The sequence below is a fragment of the Perissodus microlepis genome, chromosome 12, assembly GCF_051167445.1.
Source record: "Perissodus microlepis isolate ML-2025 ecotype Zambia chromosome 12, ASM5116744v1, whole genome shotgun sequence".
Lineage (NCBI taxonomy): Eukaryota > Metazoa > Chordata > Actinopteri > Cichliformes > Cichlidae > Perissodus > Perissodus microlepis.
This window is the reverse complement of record NC_140472.1, coordinates 32,179,419-32,192,223: the sequence shown is the minus strand read 5'-3', so window position 1 is coordinate 32,192,223 and position 12,805 is coordinate 32,179,419.

Genomic DNA, 12,805 nt, shown 5'->3' with positions numbered 1-12,805 from the left:
CAGAACATGCTATATCATGTTTAGGTGGAAACTAGCGAGCTAACGTCCTGCTAACTTCTAACTCTGTTAAATTTAATAAATTCTGTTTTCATGGATGCTTGGATGTTAAACTTAATTGTTACACCTGTTAAAGCAGCAACGCTGATCATTTTATTAAAGATGAAAGAATTTAGACAGTTTTTAACTCTCAGTGATGCCACAGTGTTTGTTTGACTTTGGGACCTGAAGCAGAGGGAGTTTAGGACCCAGATTACTCCGCGAGTCTTCTGACTACGGCAGCCATAATTCTCCGACAATCCATCAAAGCAGTGCGCCTTCATAGCTTACCAAAGTCGTACTAAAACATTTTTTGACAGATTTTTGAGCGCTGTGTACCACATAAAATCGATTCGAGGTCAATAAGCACAACCAGAATTCACACATAAGGCACACTGAATTATAAGGCACACTGTTGATTTTTGAGAAAATTAAAGGATTTTAAGTGCGCCTTATAGTGCGGAAAATACGGTATACAATCAAGTGTTTGTGATAACTGGCAATGAGTCTTTCACATTACTTGGGCACAGTCTTTGCAGAATTGGTTTAATTCAGACACATTGGAGGATTTCCAGGCACGAAATACCTGTTTAAGGTCATGCAAAGGCATCTCAATCTGATTCATGTTTGGTCTTTATTAGGAAATCAGCCTTCAAAGAGAGATTATAATAGAAGCACTAATGAAACTGCGCTGCTAAGAAAGTCAAGAACGTCTTTATTAGGCCTCTTTTTATTTTCCCTTTTGAGCCATTCAGAGGTGGATGTACTGGTTTGTCCTGTTGCATAACCCAAATGCACTTGAGCTTCAGGCCATAAAATGCAGTCACTGAGTCCACCATGAACTCCTCTGTTTACCAAAGTATTCCAGATTTAAATGTGACAGTTAAAGGCCAAACCTGTTCACCCAACAGGACAATGAGCCAAAGCACAGGAGCAAAGCTACAGCAGAATGGCTCAAAAAGAAATTAAATTAAAGTGTTGCAAAGGCCCAGGCAAAGTCCAGACCTCAGCCCAGTTGAAATGCTGTGTTGGGAGACTTTGAGAGTTGAAGCAGTACGGTAAAGAGGGTCGGCCACAATTCTTCCACAACATTGTGAGAAACTGATAAAATTATACTGAAAAAATTACTTCAAGTTACTGTTTCTGAAGTTTGTTTTACTAGCTATACTGACATTTAAGCTCACTGACATTTAACAATGGGAAACAGTACTACACGCACACAGAGCTACAGTACAACCAGTCAGGGTGAGGCAAACGGTCACATTGGAGGGAAAAACAAAAACAGGAAGTAAAATGGAACAAAAAGGAGCGTCCATCCATTTTTTTTAAATTTCTGTGCTGGAATTTTATGCACAAAATAAAAATACAGTCTCCCCTCAAAGTTAATGCAAATTCTTCTCCTGACAAGACAGTCCTCATTTTCTTGTGAAGAGAAAAAGCTTCTTCTTTTTAAAAAAAAGATCCTTACTTATGATTGAGCACTTGTAAGAACAAGGGTGGTAAGCACACCTCTCGGTGAATGATTTATTGGTTTTGGTCTTTCATATCACACTGAAAGAGATTATGTGCTGCAGAAATATCTTTTTAATTCAGCAGCAACTCACAAGCCCTCATTTGTCTCGACACGAATAGAGAAACCCTTTCAGTAGTGTGTGAATCTTGTCGGGAAATGATTTCTAAGCAGTGGGATGAACTCCAAACGTACACATGAACACAGGAGGGAAAATTCACATCCTCTGTAGCCTACTTCTTGGTGATAAGTCTTCTATTTTAGGCAGTTGTTAAGACAGGTAGTTTCACCTGGGAATTACCAGAAAGCCACAGAGTGGTGATAAATCACAGCCGTAGTGATGTGCTCAGCAAATGAAGCACAGAGGGAGAACCGGTGAAATTAGCAGCAGAATGAGTCTCCTCCAGACTCCAGAAGCTAAAAACAAAGGCGACATGTAAAGCAGCTCTCGAGGAAAGCGGCAAACTGGGCACAGACCGCAGTGAGATGAAAATAGTGACAAAATGTTCACGTCGCAGGATGGTTACCCATCCTCTCCCCTTGTGATTTTTAAAAACAAGGCCTGCACTGCAGCTCTTGTTAAAAGTAAACAGTCCTGGTTGCCTGGCAGGAAAAATGCCCCAGCATTCATCAGTCAGAGGCAAATATCTGAGACGGCAACGGCGAAAAAGAGAGGCTCATCAATATTTCAGCACACGCGGTAACAAAAAGGAGGCCACTGCCTTTATGCTGACATTTCTGTGTCATTATTCACAACGAGATCTCTGTTCATTAATGCTTCAGGGTATGTATGCAAGAGGGCTGACAGACAGGGACAAAAACCCCACAGAGAAGCTTCTGGTTCATAGTCTTGTTACACAAGATGCAAAACTACTCATGCAGAAATAAAATAAACAGGGTAAAGGGCTTTCTAAAGCACTGAAAGTGCCACAAGTGCTTCACTGCAGACATGAAGGACATAAGCAAGAAGAAGAATTGAATTGAATTGAATTGAATTGAAGAAGTGCGTATTAATCCACCGCTGAAAGAAGTCCTCAGCTAACACACCATGTCTCGGTTAAATTTGATAAAAAATGAAGGGAGCCGCTGTTTGAGGAGTCTAAAAAAACTCAAACTACATTACCCTGTAATTGTTTCACCATTTTTGGGAAGCCAAGCACTTTTAGAAGTTACTTTCCTTGGTGGGTAATCGTAATGTTACAGATTACTTTACAGTGGACGTCATTTGAATATAACCAGTGCACACCGGTCGCAAGGGATTCCCATGATGCATTGAGTTTTACCTTTCCAGTCACCTTTCTCACTCACTATGTGTTTATAGACCTCTCTGCATTGAATCATATCTGTTATTAATCTCTGTCTCTCTTCCACAGCATGTCTTTTATCCTGTTTTCCTTCTCCCACACCAACCGGTCGCAGCAGATGGCCCCGCCCCTCCCTGAGCCTGGTTCTGCCAGAGGTTTCTTCCTGTTAAAAGGGAGTTTTTCCTTCCCACGGTCGCCAATGTGCTTGCTCATAGGGGGTCATATGATTGTTGGGCTTTTCTCTGTATCTACTGTACAATATAAAGCGCCTTGAGGCAACTTTTGTTGTGATTTGGCGCTATATAAATAAAATTGAATTGAATTGAATTGAAGGCAGCCAGTTTCATTTATTTCAGCCTTTTCCTTTTATGCTTTACTTTCCTCGTTGGCTCTGTCTGCCAGTCTCTTCCAGATAATCAGTGTGCGGAGCTGACCTCATTAAGGATGCCTCACACCTGAGCAGTTTGGGCGTAGTGTAGTGTAGCTCTGGCAGAAGCTCTAATACAGGCTGACTGGCGGACAAACCTTTGTGTTATTGTTTTACATGGTTGCTCTCACTCACACACTGCATACTTACTGACTTGCTGGCAGACTGTTATTTGGTTTCCTTATTTTATTTAATGAAAATAAAACACTAAACATCTTCCTAAGGGTACGTGTGGCCTCCTTTATGTCGGTGACTAATAAATAACTTTATTAAAACCCAATACTGAAATTGCACAAGGACAATTTAAAGTAAATACGTCACCCAGTCCTGTTTTTCTACACAATAATGATCTTCAGTGCACTATAACGAACCACAGCTGTCTGTACTGTTAGCAGAGTGAGAGGTTTTACCAGTGCTGAGAAAAAAAGACATAATTCACATCACACCGGTTAGTGAAGTCTCATTATGAATCCTCGCTTCCACTAACTTGATGTTTTGAAACTGAAAAAAAGTTAAAAACTGATACAAAAGGGAGCCAATCTCCACAGACAAGCGGAAAAATGCCCAACTTTATGGTAGGAATGACCAAGTCAGGTTTATTTATTTATATAGCACATTTTAGACAACCTTAATTGACCAAAGTGCTGTACAAGTTATACAAAATATACACTATATAAAACATCAATAAATATACACTAAAAAAATCAAATAAAACAAGTGAATAAGTCTGTGATTACATAATAAAAGCCAGGGTATTGAGGACATTAACACATTAACCATGTGTACAGCCTGGTTATTCATGTCATGTAATTATACTGTAAACAATAAATGCTTCGTAACTACAAATGAGATCACAGGTCTCGTGCTGCTAGTTAGTCCAAAATTACAGGTTGAGAAAATTCAGCCTGCTACAGTTGAACTGTTTGAATCAGAGGAATGTGCTCCCTCCTCCTGCTTTGGCTAATGTTCTTGCAGCATCCTTGCAGATCAGCTGAAAGAGAAGAATCCAAATGCAAATCTAGTTTTAAAGGCTGTGTGTTTGACTTTACATAACATGAGACATGAGGAGTAGATTAGGTTCGAATCTGGCCTAGAACGAGGCTCTTTCCACTCAATGTCCTTTCTGATTGATCGGGATCTGATTCTGTGTTTCATTCAGAATTACTTTAGTCGACTGCCACAGGAAAGTGCTGTGCGTTCAATTAATGTGCAGTGATTTAGCATTGAGCACAGTGAAAAAAAATATCATAAATTAGCAAGCTTACAGCTCAGCGGGCCAGATGGTGTCATTAGATGAGGGACACATTTTAATTTGATCAACCAGATGTCCTCATATTCTCCATGTTTATTTGAGGTAAAGAGACCTTGACAAAATCATGTCAGACGTCATTTTTCTTTACTGACAGATGGCGCAGCCAGGAAAGTCCTTCAGCAGCCGCTCAATTCTTTCAGGGACACTTTCAAGAAGACTCTCCTGTGATTTCACTTCATGATCCCAGGATGTTTTAAACTGATTGTAAACCTGGAACACAACTCTGATGTACTTTTTAAATTGATTAATGCCTCCCCAAAAATGCTAACAAAACAAGTTGTCAATTAAAATGTAGCCATGATCCTAAGCAAATCCTGCTTCATCATTTGTTTTACTCTAAATGGGAGAACAATTTGTGAAAGGAACAACTTGCTTTTTAAAATAATATTTGAAACCAGAAGTTCTGATATCTGGAGGGATCTTGGGGTAGAGCTGCTACTCCTGCATGTCAGAAGGAGCCAGATGAAGTGGTTTGGGCATCTGGTTCGGATGCCACCTAGGGATTTTCTGGGTACACCCAAAAGGGAACACACCCTTGGGTAGACCCAGAACCTGGTGGAGAAGCCTAGAAACACCTCGGGATCACCCAGGAGGAACTGAAAATGCTGGAATACCCTGGTTAGCCTGCTGCTAGCATGACCAAATGTTAGATAAGCAGAAAATAATAGAAGGATAGAAGTCACATATACAGTGAGAAATAAGCTAATTTTCCCACTGACTTCCATACAGTTGGATTTTTTAAATTAAATTCATATACTGTATATAAAAGATGGCATAGACATAAATTATGCTGCCAATGTTTGCAGCTTGGATGGCAAGCTAATGCTAATTATTGCTAAATAAAAATTTTATAAAGTACGTTTCACTCACCAAAACAAGCCAGCTGCATTATTTGTTAAATAATTGCATTAATATGCTCAAAAAGGCACCAATAGCACACATACGGTCAAGACGTCCAGTTTAGTGAGTTCAGCTCCTAGGTTTACTAAAAAAAACCCAACAACATTTGTTAGGAAGGGAAACTTACAGAGGCTGTGATGGCCTTAAAGTTGAACTGCAACATTTATTCAGGAGTAGCCTTGTTGAAAGGAAGCACCCCCTGCTGGCTGCCAACAAGAATGCAAGTTTAAAGCACTTTCTCTTGGCTTCAGTTTTCAGACCCTAGGCTATGTCCAAATTAACAAATATGTTTTATTTGTTTCTGATTGACATACTTTTTAAATTGTTAAAAAAGATACATATAAATTTATAACCAAGCTTTGATGTTGTGGCAATGTCATGGTAATGTACGCTTACATATATATGCACAAAATTTTAAGGCGGGGGGGTTATAATCTTAATCTTAACTTAATTTTAAGATTTTTAAGATAATGATTATTCCAAACAAAAGGCTGAAGATGCCAACGCTGGTCTGTAACGTTTTATCACCCATCCACCCCTCCTCCTCCCCACTCTGATTTGAGGCACTATAACGAGAGCTCTCAGAAGACGATGTTGCTCAATATAAACAGTTTTTTTGGGCCTTTTCTGCTCATGATTGCCAGTTGAGATCAATTAGCAATAAAACTGTTGCCAAGTTGCAGCCTTTATATCACAAATATGTTCCAAGTTTGTTTGTTTTTTTCATTGTAAAATTAGAAAAACTTGGATTTGCTTTGGTCGTGTCTCTGCATTTGACCAAAAGACTGACGTCCTTTTTGAGAGTGAACCCCTTAGCTAAAAGCTTGACATTATTTAAAGCGAAAACAGTGTTAAGCTGACAGTAGATTTCATTTTTTTTGGAGCAAATAGAACAGAAAGTGAACTGAACTGATTCACAACTCATCCAGGATTACACCCTGACCGTGTCTAAGCCTCAGAGAAGTCCTAAACTGATGTGGAAACAAACAGAATTTTATTCTTTTAAGGACAAATGAACTTTATTAGCGGCAGATAAAAAAGGATGTTTATTTTCACCCCATGCAGACAGCAACCCTATTTTGAGAACACACACGACTCCAAACTGATCCTGGGTCAATGAAATTGCTTTCAGATGCAGATACTCCCGAGTCATGCTGCATCTCACTTTGATTTCATAAAAGACAGAATATTTTACCACGGCTCTGTAAATCCAAAACCTGTAAATCTGACTGCAAACCTGCAAGTTGTATTCTTTTATGCTGCTCTTTATTGTTTCACTGATACTTATTTTACCTAAAGCTCCCCTCTCTCTAACTCTCTGAGCAACTTTATGCTTTTACTTCACTATATTAATTCATATTAATCAACTGCAGTTAGATGGATTTACTTACAGTATATTTATTGTAGAAAAAGAGCCACAAAAACACTGTAAAATAAAAGTGGCTCATTATAGAAAATTATGTAAGTGATCTAAATAATCTAAAAGTGAAGCAAAATGTCTCACTGGATAAAAACATGCTGCTGATAATACCACTGTGGCTGTAATATCAGTGTTGAGGCTTATACAAAACACTGCTTTGACGTTTGTCTTTCTTTAGGAATTAATTTACGGGACAATGAATAACTGGTTTTGGTTTAGAATTAATTCACATACATAACACTGTACTCTAAAATAAGTGCGCACATTTTAGTTTACACTGTTATGTATGATTTAATCTCTTTGTTTTCTGAGTTACCTCAGTTGCAGCTGCTGCAGTCCCTTGATTGAGGAGCCAAGGGGTGGAAAAGGGGCGGAGCGAGCCTATATGGAGAGCAGCAAATTGGCTCATTCCATAACTCGGGATCAATGGGGGGGGGGGGGAATTGGAGTTCGTTATGTTAGTTTCAGTTAGGTTTCGTGTGTTGTGTTTTTGTGGGCTGATCAGCCACTATTTAAGTTTTTCCTTTGTCTCACTTAATTAGCTCAGTTTGTTTGAGTTACCAGTATTGTTTGTTGGCAACTTTGAGTGGAGTTCTGTTATTTTGGCATCTTTTATGGAGCCAAGATTTATATTTCTTTTATATGATTTAACCAACTATGTTTTTGGGTTAAATAAAAAAAACGTTTTTTGGACTTTAACCTGTGCCTGAGTTTCCTTCGCTGCTCAGTCCATCACAATGTTGTAAATGGCAATAATAAGTCCAAAAATAAAAGATCAATAAAGCAAAATACTTACTGATCTGTTTGTTGGCTCTGTAGAATAAACCAAAATAGCTCTTTGTGTTTGGTATGTGCAGTGGTGTAAGGGCAGCAAACAGTGCCGGGTATTTAAAATAAAATAACTTGTAGATGTGAGAGGTCTGAGGAGTTTCTCTTTGAAATTGAAGAAGTTTGAAGAGTCATGAAAGTTTCCTGTAAGTGTCCTTGTAGTCATTTTCTAAGCTGTAAGCCAGTTCAGGGTTCTCTTGAGAAAGTTTTTTAAAATTTACAAGAATTTGTTTGAGCAAGTGATTCTCTTGGATGACAAAGATTTGTGAAAGGACCATCAGAGGAACAAAAGCCAACACTTCAGATATATTTGAAGTGAATTCTTCTGGTCTTACTCAATTAGGATTCTAAACGGCAGTAACGGGTGTGACTGTACTTCAGTGAAGTTTAGAGACCCTGAAATTCAAGATGAAAATTCTTAGATATGGACAAACTGCACAAGAGCACAAATTAAACAGAAAGACTCTTATCAATACTCGGAAACTAAACCACTTCCTTCCTTATAATAAGAGCTTCTGTTAAAATTGTGAATTACGTGCTGCTGCTCATACAGACATGAAAACAGTCACCAGTGACCTCGAGTTCCCGCTCGCTTTCTGTTTGAGGAGTTATGCTGCTACCTAGTGGCCAAGACCAGAAACATGAAGAACACGAACGCCACAGCAGCAGTCAATCAACAACAAACTATATATTTAGGCTTTTTTGGGTGAAAAGTATCTCTATCCTCTAACACTCACCTCTAACCTAGGATATCAAAGAAAGATGGATTTACTTACAATATATTTATTGTAGAAAAAGAGCCACAAAAGCAAAATAAAAAATAAAATAAAGTGTCTCAATATAGAAAATTATGTAAATGTTCTAAATATCTAAATAAATATCTAAATCCTCTATCACTCACCTCTAACACAATCACAGCTTAGGCAAGTTTGGCTCGTTTGCAAGTTCAAGAAACTTCTTAGATGAGATAGTGGGCGTGATAGCAGAAAAATGTTGAGGTGGACGTCTTTGCGGTGATGGATGGGTTTTTTTCACACATGAAAATTTGCACGTTGAAGTGTTTGTTGTTCAGGAAGTTGTCTCATACAGAAACGACCTACTGCCCTACTTAGTCTCTTTCTGCTGTACCTGCACGGTGGCAGTCGTTGTTTTGCTGCATTTCAGCAAATACACTTACTATCAGCTGTGAGAGTACTCTGATTTGCTGTTTTCACACAGTAACATGTCTTCCTTGGTACAGCCTTTGTTTGTCTGTGTTTACTCAATGTTTAGATGACATAACAGCTGTTGTATGCAGCAGACAGAAAGTCACAGCTGGCAGCTGGGACAGAACAAAACACAGTTCAGGCCCAGTAACAGACCAGTCTGTGTGTGAAACGAGCTTTTATTCATCGAAAATGTCTCACAAACCTCAGTCTGTGTCACCAGCAGTGTGTAAACGTAGAACAGAACTAAACGATTAAAAGAAGTTTTGATATCACTGGTCCTCAGCCAAAATGCTTTCAGGATACATGTTATCAAACTTTAGAAATTATGAGTCACTGAAACCAGAAATGGCGCTTAAAACATCCGATGGTTTGTTGGTTGGTTTTCATGACGTGTTTGTCGGTCAGTTCTAAGATTAAAGTTCTTAACTGAAACCAGAAATTAGTGAAATATTTTTAGTAGGTGCTCATTTTCTGATGGCCAGTCTCTCAAACTATCAATCACTTGAGCTTTTGAGCTCTACTCTGACCTGGACTTTTCTTTTAGCGGGAAATCTGTAATTCTACAAGGTAAAGTTAGACATTTAAAAAAAAAACCCACATTAAATTATGGGCAGCACGGTGCAAGAACAATTTCACAGCAAGCAAGAATGTCCTGAGTTCAATTCCACCATCAGGCCAGGGGCTTTCTGTGTGGAGTTTGCATGTTCTCCCCATGTTCGTGTGGTTCCCGCCGGCTTCCTCCCACAGTCCAAAGACATGCAGTTAGTGGGGATAGGCTATTTGGAAACTCTAAATTGCCCATAGTTGCAACACATTGGTGACCTGTCCAGGGTGTACCCTGCCTCCCACTCTAAGACAGCTGAGATAGACTCCACTGTCCCCCGCAACCCTGAAAAGGATAAGCAAAGACAAATGGATGGACATTAAAATATACGCTTTAATGTAAACTGCTCAAAACAATTAAAATACAGTTTTTTAAACAGAGTATATATCAAGACATTTAAACTTCTGGGACACTGATCTGGTCTGTTAATTAGTACAGAAGTTAATTAGTTTCAGTTGCTTTGGTGTTTATGGAATTAACAGCAGGTTCGGTGGAGGGGCAACAATGAGACAACCCCTGAAGCAGGAATGGTTTTGTTGGTGACAGCTGCTGATATTTTTCCCTGCTCTTCTTTTTTTTTTTACTCTTTTTCAGTAGTTTTGCATTGGGCTGTTGAGACCTGGACCCTACAGAGGTGCACAGGTAGCTCACCTCCTCCATGATGGCACATCAACACATGCCATTACCAGAAGGTCTGCTGTGTGTCCCAGCACAGGTTTAAGAGCATGCGAGATTCCAGGAGACAGTCGATTAATGTAAGAGAGCTGGACAGGGCTGTAGAAGGTCCTTAACCCATTAGCAGGACCGGTATCTGCTTCTTCAAGCAAGCAGGAACAGGATGAACACTGCCAGAGTTACAATAATGACCTCCAGCAGGACACTGGTGTGAATATGTCTGATCTAACAGTCAGAAACAGACTTTGTGAAAGTGGCCTGAGAACTGAATGTCCTTTAGTGGGACCTGTGATTACTTCCTGGTTCTATGGAGCCAGATTGGCATTTACCAGAGCGTATCAGAACTGGCAGCTCCACCACTGGCACCCAGTACTTTTCACAGATGAGAGCAGGTTGACCCTGACCACACGCGACAGACGTGAAAAGGTCAGAAGAGGGTGGGGAGAACATTGTGTTACCTGTGACATCATTTGACATGATGAGAGAGATAACCTTCATTAGTCTAACTCGGATTCAGGTTAGGTGAGTGTTACGGGCCAATCACCACCGATTTCAAAGCTATACCACCGATGTCAAACGGTGGTGGTCCAATGATCGTCTGGGGCAACATATCCATGGAGGGATGCACAGATCTCTACAGGCAGGTCAACGGCAAGATGAAATCCTTGGACTCATTGTCAGACCCTACGCTGGTCCTGGGTTCCTCAGGTACATGACAATGCACAGCATATGCAGGCATTTCCTGGAGGATGAAGAAATTGATACCACTGACCGACCCATAACGCTCGCCTAACCTGAATCCAATAGGACACCTCTGGGACATTATGCTTTGTCCATGGGTGGCTGCCAGGTTGCGCCTCAGACTGTCCAGGAGCTCAGTGTTGTCCTGGTCCAGATCTGAGGGGAGTTCCCCAAAGAAACAATCCGTGGTCTCATAGGGAACATTCCCCAACGCTGTTAAGCATGCATACAAGCATGTGGGGCCGTGCAAACTACTGAGATTTTGCCAAAATGGACTAGCCCGCTGCATTATTTTTTCACTTTGATTTTCAGGGCGTCTTTGAATTCAACTCTCTGTAGGTTTATTCTGAACACATCACGCTGTCCATATCAGTACAGACATCCAGAATGCTGTTTGTGCCCATTAGATCTGAAGGGCTTTCAAAGAGTGCCTTTAATTTTTTTGAGCAGAGTATATATTTGATTTACTGTTCCTCAGAATTTGAAGTGTCTTTCCTCTTTCGTGCCATGTATCATTGAATAAATAAGGTTGGTTGTAGAGACATCTGTAAACAGACACGTTGCCAAGTGATGAAACAAACTAACATCATGTCATAATATTCTGGGTAATTGATGAAACTGCAACGACTGGATCTGGCCTTGCTGGGCTCAAAATAAAGTCAGTCTATTTGTGGTAGAATAGCCGCTGTGTAACTGCTTCCCTTTTTCAGATTTTTAGATAAAGTGGCCAAAAACAGACGTAAAAGACATCCAACTCATCAAAATAATGTAGATGTGTGTAAACGACCACCAGTCAGCTGTTTTAACTGTCGTATTCGGATTCAGGAAATCAAAATCCATTCGAAACAGCCCACACTGAAGCAGACACGTTTGAAAAATCAGTGGCCACCATCACCAGATGCCGTAATTTGGTTTTGTCCCTCTCTGAATATCTTGGAGACCTCCTCCGCTCCAAACTTAGCCAGGATTTCAATTTCTTGTGGCTCAAGTACTAAATTGTTATTATTATTATTTTGTGTCGACTTGTGTGGATAATTAAATGTTAGATAATTCAGTGTGATGGCTTTTAACAGAGCAATCTCAATAATGAGATGTCCATAATGAAAACTGAAATTTGTTAAATGTAATGAAAAGTCTATTGTGCATTCTTTTTCATTTTCCTTTGTGTTTGTCGCCTCACAGTCACCCTTCTATTGCCACTAATCTCTAACTGGAATTATTCAGTGGGGATTTTTAACTGGTTTCTCTGAGTCCTGCAGCCTGAGGGGTTTTCCTTGTGTCTCCTTCCAAGTAATGGTTTAGAGACACTGCTTGTCCTCTGAGAGCATTACTACAAAGCCTTCTGTGCATTTTAAAATAATTTTCTGTTCTGTTTTTTATTTGAACCAAGTGTGATGCATTGATCTTCTGATGCTGTGCTCACATCAGGTGCTTTGGGCCCAGCTGATCCAGTTCCCCAAAGTGGTTTAAAGCTGCGTACGTCCTTAGAAACCTTCAGTCCAGCTATGAGTTGACTCCGAGTCCCTTCTTTGTCAGAATAAAAACTGGACTTTAGACTGTTTCACCTCATCTCAACAGTTCAGGATACTTTGTAAAACTGCTACTATGGAAACGAATTGCAGTTTTTTCTCAGAATACATAAACAGCTGTCACGTCAGCCGCTTACAGTAAAGTTCCCAACAGAAGCTCCGCCTTTAAAGAGTCTCCTTTTTCATTTAGATTTTGTTTCTAAGAAACCAGTCATGGCCACAGTAGTGGCCCTTGACAAATAAAGAATAAAACTAAATCCCATTGTTGCTTAGTGCGGGAAGCTTGAGGCACATACATATTTCTCGGAGGC